The sequence below is a fragment of the Anabrus simplex genome, chromosome 2, assembly GCF_040414725.1.
Source record: "Anabrus simplex isolate iqAnaSimp1 chromosome 2, ASM4041472v1, whole genome shotgun sequence".
Taxonomy (NCBI): domain Eukaryota; kingdom Metazoa; phylum Arthropoda; class Insecta; order Orthoptera; family Tettigoniidae; genus Anabrus; species Anabrus simplex.
The window spans coordinates 497,970,637-497,984,262 of NC_090266.1; positions in this window are offsets into that span (position 1 = coordinate 497,970,637).

The window sequence follows — 13,626 nt, forward strand, 5'->3', positions numbered from 1 at the left end:
ACACATAGAATTTGCAAATGTTGTATATCTCTATCCGAAATACTTCTTAATCACTGCAGATAAAATTATTTTTGTTACTACTTAGCAGGGGATACCTTTGTCCTTAGAAGATGGATTTTGCGGCATTCGAACACATGCAACAGAGAAAAAATATGTTTAGTTACTGTTACAGAATAAAAAATCATACTACTGTGAAGATAAAATGATTTTACTACTTAGGAGGGGATACCTTTGTCCTACATCATATTGTGTTAAGGAGAAAATCTTACATTTGTAAACTCCATCGACAACGTAGTTAAGATGACAGTAGTAAGGCTAGGGTCTGAGTGTGTTGAGAAGGGTAGCTTGCTATAAGATAGTGGTATGTCGAGAAGGGCAGCTAGCTTTAAAACTATCATCTCTAAGATAGTAGTATGTCGAGAGGGGGAGCTTGCCTGTAGTTAAGCCCCCTAGCTATGTCCTCAAATTCCGCGGCGAAGCTAAGTCCCGTCAAGATAAATTTAATATCCGCGCCACTACGTGCACAAGGTAGTAATAGTAAGGTTTAGCCCCGTCAAGATAGCAGCACTAAGGTAAGGCATGTTTACTTGTTTAAAATGCATGCCCACGTAGATAAAGATGGCGGCTGTTATCTTGACAGATAACAAAAAAGCACGGTTTTAAATTGCCCGCCACCATATGCATAGGGTAGCAAGAGTAAGGTTTAGCCCCATCAAGATAGCAGCACTGAGGTTAACCTGGTTCACATGTTTAAAACTCCACGCCCACGTAGTTAAGAGATGCCAGCTGAGGTTGCGCAAGCGCTCCTAGGCCATCCCATAAGCGCCTATGTATAGCCGCCATCTTACGCAAGCGCCTTTAGGCCGTCTCATAAGAGCCTATGTATATCCGCTATCTTGCACAAGCGCCCCTAGGCTGTCTCGTAAGAGCCTACGTATAGCCGCCATCTTGCGCAAGCGCTCCTGGTCCGTCTCATAGCCGCTATCTTGCGCAAGCGCCCCTAGGCCATCTCGTAAGAGCGAATGTATACCCGCCATCTTGCGCAAGCGCCCTTGGGCCGTATTTGTGTAGCCGCCATCTTCCGCAACGCCCTTCGGTCGTCTCATAAGAGCCTATGTATAGCCGTCATCTTGTGCAATTGCCGTCGGGACGGGCATCTTGCCTAAAACTAAGGTTAAGCCCCTCAAGGTGGCAGATGTGAGGTTAGGCTCGCACTCTTAGGCGTCGGGAAGGGAAACTAGCCGTTGAAGTGAGGTTAGGTCCCTCAAGATGGTGACTGAAAGGCTAGGCTCGCTCTCTTATGCAAAATCTGCAAGTCGACAATGCATGCCTACTATACTAGGGGTCGATGACCTCGGGAGGTAACCGTCATTGCTCCCCTACTAGGGGTCAACTATCTCGGGGGCATACCCTCCGTGGCTTGGGAACGGCTTTGCTCTACTACTTATAAACACAACTGCATCTCCCTCTGGCCAATTTTGTTGCAACTTTGGAGGTAACTTCAACCTCAGAAACTCTTCGGGTATTGTAACAATCCCTGTGGTGCCTTTAAGAATGAGATTTGTGAAGATCACGCTTTCGTTCTCCCGAAACCATGGACACAATAATTTTTTCATCACTAGCAGTAACCCGATATTTCTTCGGAGGCGGCGAGTCGGTGTTCTTCCATTGCTTTGAATGCCATTTACCTTCAGGATTCAAAATCGTTGTCCATTTATTATCCATCGTGACAATTTGTAGAACGAAAAGTCTATTGTTGTCGCCATCACTTGGCGAGACCGACTGACACATTTCTATGAGCGCAGCCTTTTACTCGTCAGCCAGCATTCGTGGCAGCAATCTGGAGGATCGTTCTGAAGAATGGTGTGAGCTGTTTGTGCGGAAATTCCGTCTTTCGTTGTCAATCTCTTGAAGAGTCGAGTGTTGATAAGCATCTGTAATGTCTCTAGTTCCATTTGCTGCCACATGGATTCTGTGAACCGGATGATGTAGCTATTTGTGCTACATACGCCTGCGTGTTTTAAAATGTGTTCCATGTTCCTGCCTGCTACCATTTTGAAGAAAATATTAGGAGACCATAGAACCTCGTGTAACTGTCTTTATATGACATGGTAGCTCAATTAAACTCCTTTATTTTGAACATCTTATGCATATTTTTTAACGGGCAACAATTCATAACAGCGAAAATTTACATTTGCCTATGAAATGAGAATGTTTAATATGTATACGACTGCAAATGAGAGCCAAGTATTTACTCATTTGAATTTTGCATCTGACATACACCGAACTTTATCAGTACTTTCACGTTTCGTTCGAGCACAGTTGCTGCTGCTACATTGTTCACATTACGAGAAGTCGCGGCAATTTGTAGGTATGACACGAAGAATTTTACTGTGCATGCTAACACGTTAGCACCTTTAAAAATGGTTTCAATAGGGAAAAAGAGCTGGAGCTGGTCCATGGGCTAATGCGCAAGATGGCGGCGATACACGGGCTCCTATGGGACTAACTCCCGGGAGCTGGCCTACTGGCTACTGCATAAGATGGCGGCTATACGTAGGCTCTTATGGATAAAGCTGACCTAGGAGAGACTTAGTACTTATGATGACAGCCCAGGGCGATTGCGCAAGATGACGTCTATACACGGGCTCTTGTGGAGAAACCTAGCCCAGGGGCTACTGCGCAAGATGGCGGATATACAGGGCTCTTATGGAGAAACCTGGCCCAGTGGCTACTACGCAAGATGGCGGTTGTTCATAGGCTCTTATGGAGAAAGCGGACCCAGAAGAGATTTAGGACTTAAGATGAGGGCCTAGGGCGATTGCGCAAGATTGCGGTTATACACGGGCTCTTATGGTGAAACCTGGCCCAGGGGCTACTACGCAAGATGGCGATTATCCATAGGCTCTTATGGAGAAAGCTGACCCAGTAGAGACTTAGGACTTAAGATGACAGCCTAGGGGTGATTGCGCAAGATGGCGGCTATACACGGGCTCTTATGGGGAAAGCTGACCCGGGGGCTACTGCGCAAGATGGTGGCTATACATTGGCTCTTATAGAGAAAGCTGGCGTAGGGAAGACGTAGGACTTAAGGAGACAGCCTAGGGGCGATTGCGCAAGATGGCGGCCGCATTCAACTTCCTAGTGCTGCGACCCCAGAGGCATGATGGTTGCTATACATCGGTTATATGGGACTAACTTGAAGGAGATGAAGCAGGAGATAATGACGATACATTGTTTTTATAGACCTAACTCTACAGAGCTCTCTCAGGGGCTCACAACTTGTAACTTATGACCTATTAGTTTTACCCGTCTATCTTTCAGGAACTGAGGCAAGGGCTACTATGCAAGATGGCTGCTGTACTGTATTCTCATGTACCGAACTCTAGAGAGCTGCCGCAGGGGGCTTACAACTTGTAACTTATGACCTATTAGTTTTATCAGCCTGACATTCTAGAACTGAGGCAAGTACTGTTATGCAAGATAGCTGATATATACTCTATTCGTATGGACCTTAACTAGAGGGTTGCCTCAGGGGCTCACAACTTGTAACTTATGACCTGTTAGTTTTACCAGTCTATCTTTCAGGAATGAGGCAAGGGCTACTATGCAAGATTGCTGCTGTACTGTATTCTCGTGTACCGAACTCTAGGGAGCTGCCTCAGGGGGCTTACAACATGTAACTTATGACCTATTAGTTTTATCAGCCTGACATTCGAGAACTGAGGCAAGTGCTGCTAAGCAAAATAGCTGATATACTGTATTCGTATAGACCTAACTAGAGCGCTGCCTCAGGGGCTCACAACTTGTAACTTACGACCTATTAGATTTACCTGCATAACTTCTGAGGCAGGGGCTGGTATGCAAGATGGCTGCAATACTGTATTCTCATGAACCAAACTCTAGAGAGATACCTTATGGCCCATTAGATTTATCAGCCTAACTTTTGGGAACTGAGGCAGGGTCTACTAGACAAGATAGCTGTTGTACATTGGTTATATTAGACTAACTTTAAGGAGCTGGGCTATCGCTCGTCCTTCTAACCAGCTACCATTTTTAACTCTAGTCTAGTACAGGAGCTAGTGGTGATACATGAGCTTTATGGCACTAACTTAGGGAGAGTTGTGCTAAGGTTTTTCACATATTGGGCTAATGTGAGGGTTTTATCCTCCTAACCGAATGCCCTTCCTAACATCAGTCTAGCGCAGGGGCTCTTGCGTATACATAGGCTCTTATGGGACTAACCCTGGGGGAGAGCTGCACTAGGATTTCCGAAGAAGGATAGTCACTCGAAGCTAAAAGCATAATCAGAATGGTGAGATGCAGATAAACATAGAATGTTGTTATTACCTAACTTTGTTATCCTGTTAGAAGTGAAAAATTTCGGCTACACACATGGTAGGGAACGGAACGCAGGTGGTCACGCCTTATCGCCTTATTCCCCTCCTCCTCACCACGCCCTCCTCCTCCTCGTCCTCCTAGGGATAAAGGGCTAAAGGGCTAAAGCGCTGATGTGCTAAAGGGATAATGGGCTAATGGGCTCAATGGCTAATGGGCTAAAGGGATAATTAGGGCTAAAGGGGAAAAGGGAAAAAGGGCTAAAAGGCTTACCTTTTTGTAGTATTTAGGGCGACTCTCCTCTCTTTATCCGGGCTTGAGACCGATGCTAAAGCTAGAGGCGGAGTTAACACCCTAAGGAAGGTGAGAATGATGGAACAGGGTCTGTACCAATATAGCTGCTCGATCCACTATATGCTACAGAAGGATGACTTAGGCGAGTGTGAGGGCTGAGAATGTAGGAAGGTTTTTAGGCTGTTGTACTGTCCAGAGAGAGCTTACAGGTAAGGTCTTCACTTTGAAGAGCTATTACTTAATAATACCTGCACGACGTAATTCTTGCTCTATTTCAAACATATCTGCTTTATACTCTGTGTAACAAGCATCTTGATAGGCTCTTAGCAGTTGCAAACGTTTTACGAGTAGTTTGGAGTCTTTACAGTATCTTACGTTTGCATGGAGTAACAGAGGCTTTTTGTGAACTTTGAGCCAGTATGCAGGCAGTTGATGTGTAGGAACTTGTTTTGATGTAATTCGCGCTTCTGCAGTAGCGTTTCCAGGTACGCACTTAACTTGTTTGTATAGCAAAGAAGCGTTCAAATCTTCTTCTACTTCATCTTGCTCTCTTCTTGAGATGTTTGTACAGCGACGGAACGTGTAGTAGGCTTAGAAAATGAAGTAAAATCATAAAGCTCTAATGGCAAAGGGACATTGAGATCTTTTTCTTCATCTTCTTTTTCTTTATTGTCGCTATTATTATCAGCATCCTCATCCTCCTCATCATCATCTTGCTTTTCTTTATCTCAAAATGTATGCTTAGTAACAGAATTTGTAGCTGGCCTAGACAACAAGGGAGAATTAAAAATCTCTCGCAGAGGTGCACTTTTAAAAAATAAATCAGTATTTGCTTGAATATGGTTGAGCTCTTTATATTTTCTTCTCGATGAAGCTACATTACACGCGGCTTCGTGATGTTGAGCGTTGTAAGCGTTCTTGAACTCTCTTCTACAATACTTGCATTGAAAGATTGTCCTACAAGTTATCTCATGACGTCTCTTGTGATAGCCTCGAGGAAATATTTTTCCACAGTCTTTGCAAATATAGCTATAAATGGGTTGTTCCATGACGGATTTTATCTTCTGCTATCTGATTCTTCTTTAAAAGAAACAAGTTAAATCTACTAGACACTTGCTACTGTCTACTTATATAATGTAATACAAAGCTGTGTAGATTAGAAAAGTAGCCTATAGCAGCTTTAGGACGAGAGGACTTACCGCGATGTGAACAGCTTGACGATTAAGAGTAAACTAACAGAAAAGCATATAACCTATCTTATATAACTTATACAGGGTAGGTGTGGAGATTAGAAGGGATAGTCAAGGAAGAGGGAAGGAAGCGGCCGAGGCTTGGTTCATATGAGCAATATGTTGATATATTTCCGATGAAATCAAGGCCCATGAAAGGCATGAAAATGAAAGACTCCCTAGAATTCGCACCCTAGTACCGTCAGGGTCGAAAATAAAAAGAGTTGACCAAGGGAGGTCGGATAGAATAGATGAACGTGAGGATCCTGGCACAAGTCAGTGGACGCAATGCCAGTGCTCAGTTAAAGACTCTGTAGTTGTCTGCCCACGCTCCCACTTTGGAGCCTCCTAGGACCGCTTTTAGCCGCCTCTTCTAACAAACAAGCGATTTCGTATGTGGATCTGACCTTTTTGCCCCTGAAAATCTATGTCTAATCATCATTGTCTTGGTCTTACCCTACCTCTCTTATCCTCCATGATCAAGCCCATTATTCTCCTAGAAATCATCCTCAGCCATTAATTCTTCCTGTAGTGTTGTGTACACACGATAGCACGAGAGCACAACCCAGTGCAGTAACATACAGTAGTTACATTACTCTAAAAACTGCTTAATTGAAAAGTGTAGATAATAATCGTCTGTTACTGGCTTTACGTCCCACTAAGTACATTTTCACGGTTTTCAGAGACGCCGACGTGCTAGAAGTTTTGTCCGCAGAAGTTCTTTTACGGGCCAGTAAATTTACCGATACGAGGCTGACTTATTTGAGCATCTTCAAATACCACCGGGATGAGCCAATTTCGAACCTGCCTAGATGGGTTCAGAAGCTACTCAGCCCGACAATAATAATAATAACAACAATAATAATCGTATGGCTCCAGCTGCCAGGTGCGGACCTTCTAAAGGGGTGCCATCTAGGCGGCTTGCCTACCAATTTCAACACTCCGCTAACTAGCAGTAGCCGTAATAATGTTATTGGCTTTACGTCCCACTGACTACTTTTACTGATTTTGGAGACGCCGATGTACCGGGACTTAGTCCCGTATGAGTTCTTTATGTGCCAGTAAATCTGACGTATTTGAGCACCTTCGAATACTACCGGCCTAAGCCAGGATCGAACCTGCCAAGTTGGGGTCAGAAGGTCAGCGTCTCCACCGTCTGAGCGACTCAGCTTGGCAGCAGTAGCAGTAGGCCTTGGTGTGCGCCACCGGAGATCTTTAACATTCCAACTACAATGACATGGAGTGACAAAATATGTGACCGTCTTTCAAAAATCGACTACCTCAGGGATCGAATCCGCGAATTTGGTCGGACGCTCTACTACTGATCCACCGAGACAGCTAATACACTACCTTCTGTAGATCATCACATTCTTTACTACTACGCTGGATCATTTTCAACGGAACTCCGTAGCATTTAGCTGCCCTAGCAGTCAGTTTTTCTAGGGGCATATCAAGGTGTTTTTGTGCGGCTTCCTCATCGCAGCGTTTCACAATTCATGCAGTTAAATTTAACTCTCCACTGTGTTCTGTCATTCTTCGTTTTCTTTCTGTCACCATTACAATAGCATTATTCTACGGAGGTAATTGACAAAACTACTGCCAACTATTGCTCAGTCACAACACGCTCGACACTTCTACAAACAAACGCTTATGTTGGCCGCTCAGGAATTAACCATTGCAAGGTGTACGCGTATGCTCAGGAGTCCGCTGGTACTCGCAGCCCTATCTCAGGTGACTTCTTGTCACGCTGACATAGTCTTTTTCTTTTTCTACCGCTGTTCCCACACCTGTGGGGTCGCGGTTTGAAACAGTGTCGCACATGTGGATTCTTTTTTTTACAATTGGCTTTATGGTCTTATGGTGACGATGGGGTAGGAAAGGTCTAGGAGTGGGAAGGAAACGGCCGTGGCCTTCATTAAGGTACAGCCCCAGCATTTGCCTGGTGTTAAAATGGGAAACCACGTTAAACCATCTTCAGGGCTGCCGACAGTGGGGTACGAACCCACTATCTCCTGGATGCAAGCCCACAGCTGCGTGTCCCTAACCGCACGGCCAACTCGCCCGGTACATGCGGATTTGGCCCTGTTTTATGGTGGGAGGTCCTTCCTGACGCCAACCCCATTTGGAGGGATCTAATCACTATTGAGCTGTCTCCGAGCCAGAAGAATTAATCAGACGAGATTAAAACTCCCGACCCGATCGTGAATCGATCCCAGGACCCTCTAAGCGGAAGGCCTCAACGCTGACCATTCAGCCAAGGAGATGTGCCACGCTGACATAGTAGTGTATTGTATATGTTACACGTCGCACCGATTCAGAGATGTCTTAAGGCGACGATTGAATATGACAGGCCAGGATTGGGAAGAAAGTGATCGGACCTCAATTAAGGTACAGCGCCAGCATTTGTCTGGTGTGAAAATGGGAAAACACAGGAGACCATCTTCAAGGGATGTCGGCAGTGGAGTTCGAACCCACTATCTCCCGATTACAAGCTAACAGCAACGCGCATCGAAACACATAGCCAACTCGCTCTATAGGTTTCACAAATTATTTGTTGTGTATAGGCTACTCTTCAATGGAACACTTAGGCCTAGTATTAGTATTCTCTGCTTTATAATTCTGTATAAGTTGATGTGTTCAACATTGTCAGGTTTGTGTTACTAACCAAAGGCAAAACCCCGTTGTTTCTTGCTATAACTTTGGAAGAGACGACAATATGGACGGTGATGGTAATATCCTTGGGACACTGATTCATAGAATGAGGACGACCTCACTTTTTGTTTACATTTATTAGGGGTAGGGTTGACGCCTTAAATCGTGAATATGATTCACTACGTAACAATATTTGACGAAGGTTTTGTTTAACTTATTTTTGTGTGTTTTTTTTGCTTAAAACTCTTTCCCGCCCTTAGCGCCCGAAAGCGCCCGGCTGCATTATCTGCACACTTACGCGAGCTGTGCGATAGTTTTTGTCTTCGGCTTTGAAGTGTTTATGAGGCATTTATGAACACGCAGTACGATCTACAAGGCTTAGAAAATGAAAGAAGAGCGGTAATCTGCCTTGACGTCGCCTAGGAAACGGTCTTGAACTTCCGCGAGCGCGGGGCAGCTGTTTCGTTCGTAAACATGGCGGGATTGAATACTGAGGATATTGAAACTGAGCTGAATATAGGCGACGAAAGTGACACAGAATCGTTGAGTAGGGGTGGAGGTGAATTTTTAGTGAGGGAATAACGTATCAACGAAGATAATTCTAGTGATAACTGTGATGTAAGTGAAAACGGACATCGAGAATTCGGACCTGATTGCGATGCCGCGGCATTTCAGTTAACACAAATATTTCGTTTCGTTACTCCCAATGATTATATGGATGATGTTGAACCCGTCCATAATTTCGAAAGAGTAATATGAGAAATATATTATTTTGGACATATGTTAGGAGGAGATAAACTATTTAGTGAGATAGCCACTTGCATATATATGAATGCAGCATTCAAACAAGGCACATTCCGGAAACATAGATACAGAATGTGAAGACACTTGCTCAGGGGAAATAGAAGTTGATATACAGTATACATCCCACTTTCAGAATCACGTGGTTATTGGTTTATAGGGATTCATACAACGTGAGAATGTGACAAATAGAGCCTACCTTTGTGTCGAGTACCACAATTAGCGAGGGGGGTGGGGACGTGGAGGTTTGAATAAACAACCTTATGACTCAATGAATGCAGAAATTGATGTGATGGTATGTTTTCTAATATTATTGAAAATTTTAATACGTTGTGATAAACAGTTTTTTTAAATATTTATCTTCTTCTGAAACAGTGTGCTCTGCTTCAATTTTTCCTAAATAATAGGTTGAAATCTGGCGATAAGCGGACTAAAAATGTGGGCGGGAAAGGGTTAATTTGTGATGCTGATTATAAATATGAAGTAGTTTTTCTTATGTGTCAATATTTTAGATGTGATAATGAATTTTTCAATCTTCTTGAAAGGTATTAATATAGCATGCTTATCTAATACACCTAGAGTCCTATAGAAGAAATCTAACATACAATACCTTAAGAATTGGTGGGAATAAATGCAAAAATATTGAATAACACTGAATCTTCATACAAAAATGGTGTCAAGTACACTACTGGAAATCACTGGTAAAGATCTATGTCCGCTTTGTCAGTACTATAATATACTAGATATAGGTCTTAGATATAAGTCAATACAGACCAACATCAAACCATAAAAAGATAATGAATTAAGAATGTTCTTCTGACCCCTCTGCTCATACTATACCCCACACAGTCTCCCATCATAGCACAGTTCCAACGTCCCTGATGCCATCTTCCCATGCAGTGAATATATTGGTGAAAACATTCGCCGTGTTCCTCGCTTATAGCTCCTAAATTTCGCCTACAGAAATCAATACGAAAAACAAATAGTGCATTTTCACTGACATTCTACTATGATGGTACATATATCACACCCTCGCACCGTATTCAGAAGCGAGAGATATTATAGTCATTATTCCTAGTATTAATATTATCATTATTATTATTGTTATTATTATTTCATTTATATATTTATTCCTAATATTTTAGGTTGGAAGGTCTCCATGTGTGATATGAGTAATTTGTTTTATACAAATGGATAGGAAATCAGTGCTATTTTAACTCGGAAACTTTGTGTGAGTCATGCGTGCATCCAAGAGTCTGATGACGCGGCCTGGTTGTTATTGTCATGGGATCCAGAAGGGGTTCAGGGCGTGGTCTTGACCAGAGGATCTTCTACTCGTGATTGGATGGCCGGGATCAGTCTAGACGTATCTGGTGAGAGAAGTGGGAAACTGAGTTCTATATAGGCATGTGATCAAACGGCGGAAAGGGACTGGAATTCAAACTTTGGTGGAGAAGATTTGACTTAAAACTTCGAGAGGAGATGTAACTTTGGTGGAACGTGGTATTATTATGTTTGTGGAATGTGAAGTGTGGTACTAACCTACAACTGTGGAGTACTTAGGCACCTGGTATTGTATCACTTGTGGCGGCTTGTTATTACATGTTAGTGAAAGCCATGAGCTACTGAACCTCAGACTTTCCATAATTTATGTTCTGGATCAGCAAACGTATGTTGCTCGAGTGAATGTTTCTTTAAACCAAGTGTTAGAGTCAGTGAACACAGTATTATAAGGTACAGTATCTGTGTGATATAACAAGTGAAATAATAATTTAGTAGTAATTTATTGCAGCCAATGGCCATACACACAATAATACACAATGATTAGGTTAAATAGATAATTAAATTCCACAGAGTATCAATGTGCACAGTCAGATAATCATTGTCAGGTACTCGCTAGCAGTCAAGTGCAAATAATGAGAATATGCAAGTTGTGTTGAGACACAGACATTGAAGGGTATTCACCTATCTATCTATCTATCTATCTATCTATCTATCTATCTATCTATCTATCTATCTCTCTCTCTCTCTATATATATTGATCTGTAATTATTCCTCATCGGTCTGACTACAAATGGTAGCTTGGTCCTCGCTTTTAGTTTCCCACTGTTTTTGTTGTTAATATGAAGTCTTCCAGCTGTATTTTGTGAGTGTATTTTATGTATATTTTGGTGTGTTGATGGGATGTTCTTGCACGGATATTGTTCAGAATATAGTCAGTTATTTAGAACCAGTGGAGTTATTGATGAACCTAGGTGCAGTTCCTACCTATTTAGGCGTTTTCAGAAGGTTAGGTAAGGCCTGAAGCAGATGTACCAGTACGCAGCTTTATGTACACACCCTGGGAGAAAAGGAATTATCATGCTCTATCAAAATTCGAGGGATCCACTCTGGTGAACTCCGGTGCTCATACTACGGACATTTCGATTAATTATTTTTATAAATTTATTTTAATTATGTTAGTAAGTTATTCAGTTATTTATGCATACATTTTGAATTAGATTACAATTTACGCTCAAGCGTGAGGCGATTATGTATTTTATTTTATTAATATTTGATTATTTTAATCATATTGCAATGGTTATTTATGATGAATTACTATTATCATTCAGATATTTACATAATATTACACTACATCCAAGTACATGGTAGCTCTGTACCAAATTATCTATCAGTTGTATGTAATTCTCACTTCCATTGTTGCACTACCATTCTAACACCCATCTCAAGCATTTCGTTAATCAGAGAGACATTCCATCTACAAATTCTTTTTATTTCAACATCACACCAATCTGAGGTCCGATTAAAATTCCACCTTTTATTTTTTCTTCAGATAACTTGGGGAACATTTGTCTGATGAGGATCAAACTGTTGTTATCTAAACTTTTGATGAATTGTAAACAAGTCCAAGTTTGATATGGAGTGGTGGTAACAAAATATTCTCTTAGGACACAAGGGGCTCATTTTTTGCGTTGTGTGCGCCTGGAAAGATTTATTTTCTTGCTGGACATTGTTTTCAGGTGTAGTGATGATCATCTGATCTGCTATCCTACAGACAGTTTAAGCGAGAATATTTGGTGTAGCCATCTTGAAGGCCCAGAAAATATCTTAAAATCACCCCAACCATCCCATTTGTAATACAAAAATACACATATTTTATTTTTTCCAAGAGCAGCTACATGTTTTCGTAAGTCTGTTTTAGTTGTGGACAATGAGCTTCTGGTACGGACGGAAACTTATTCCCATTGTGCAACAGGACATCTTTGAGACGTCTACTTGAACTACCTATAAACAGACGCCTTGATGCGGTTCAGGAGGAATCTTAATGTGTTCAAAGAGATCACTAACATCACTTCAAAGACAAAGATTTGCATACATTTGGTAGAAGCATTCAAAATCCTCATGCCTTATTCTATATTTGGTTATTTATCAGGATTTATCGAGCAAGTTGCTTAAGATGGGATCGCAGGAGTTCAGCCTTTGATTTGGTTAGATGCAACTCCCTAACGAGGTCATCCAGTTTCAGCCGAGTACAGAGCTATGGTTCCAAACTGCTCTTATCACTAAAACTGTAATCACTGCCGTTACATGAATTCGTCTCTACTTCGCTTTTGCTAGTAGTCTGTATTGGCGGTGATGGAATTGGCAGCTCTTTACTTTGTGGTACTGGAGCAATTGATGACGGTATGCTAGGATATGGAATATTTTTTCTGCGCTAGGTACTTTCGTAATGTATAAATATCAACCGTACGAAACTAACAGTTGTCGTGATGATTTGTAGGCTCTCGCCATATTTGGGGAATTGCAAACGGAATACATTTTGTGGTTCTACGTACCCAACCCTCTAAAGAATCCCGGCAGCTGCGACAAGTCACGTGCGGAGCCAATGTAAGATGCGTTACTTATAACCACAAAACTGCATCTACATTCATAAACGATAGGAAGACTTTTTCCAAAAAATATCGATATGTGGTTGGCTTTTTAAAGAAGTCGATATATTGAAATCTTCCAGCATTTTACTGGCATAAAAAGTGATAGATTTGTACTTTTTCAAAAAGGAAACTTTAATATATCGAAAAGTATAGACATCTGAAAAAAATTACGACATATTCGCGTTCATCCTGCTGCTTTTGTACAATAAACACAAGTAAATAGTCATAAACATCTTTTTGTTACGTTGTGTTATATATTACTTACGACATGGTATTCAAATGTGAATTAATACAGAAGGACCACGATCTGCTTGTAGTACTTGATCTGTGATGAGCAAATTCGACTGTTTATGTTCTAATGTACAAAAATCCCATGAAAT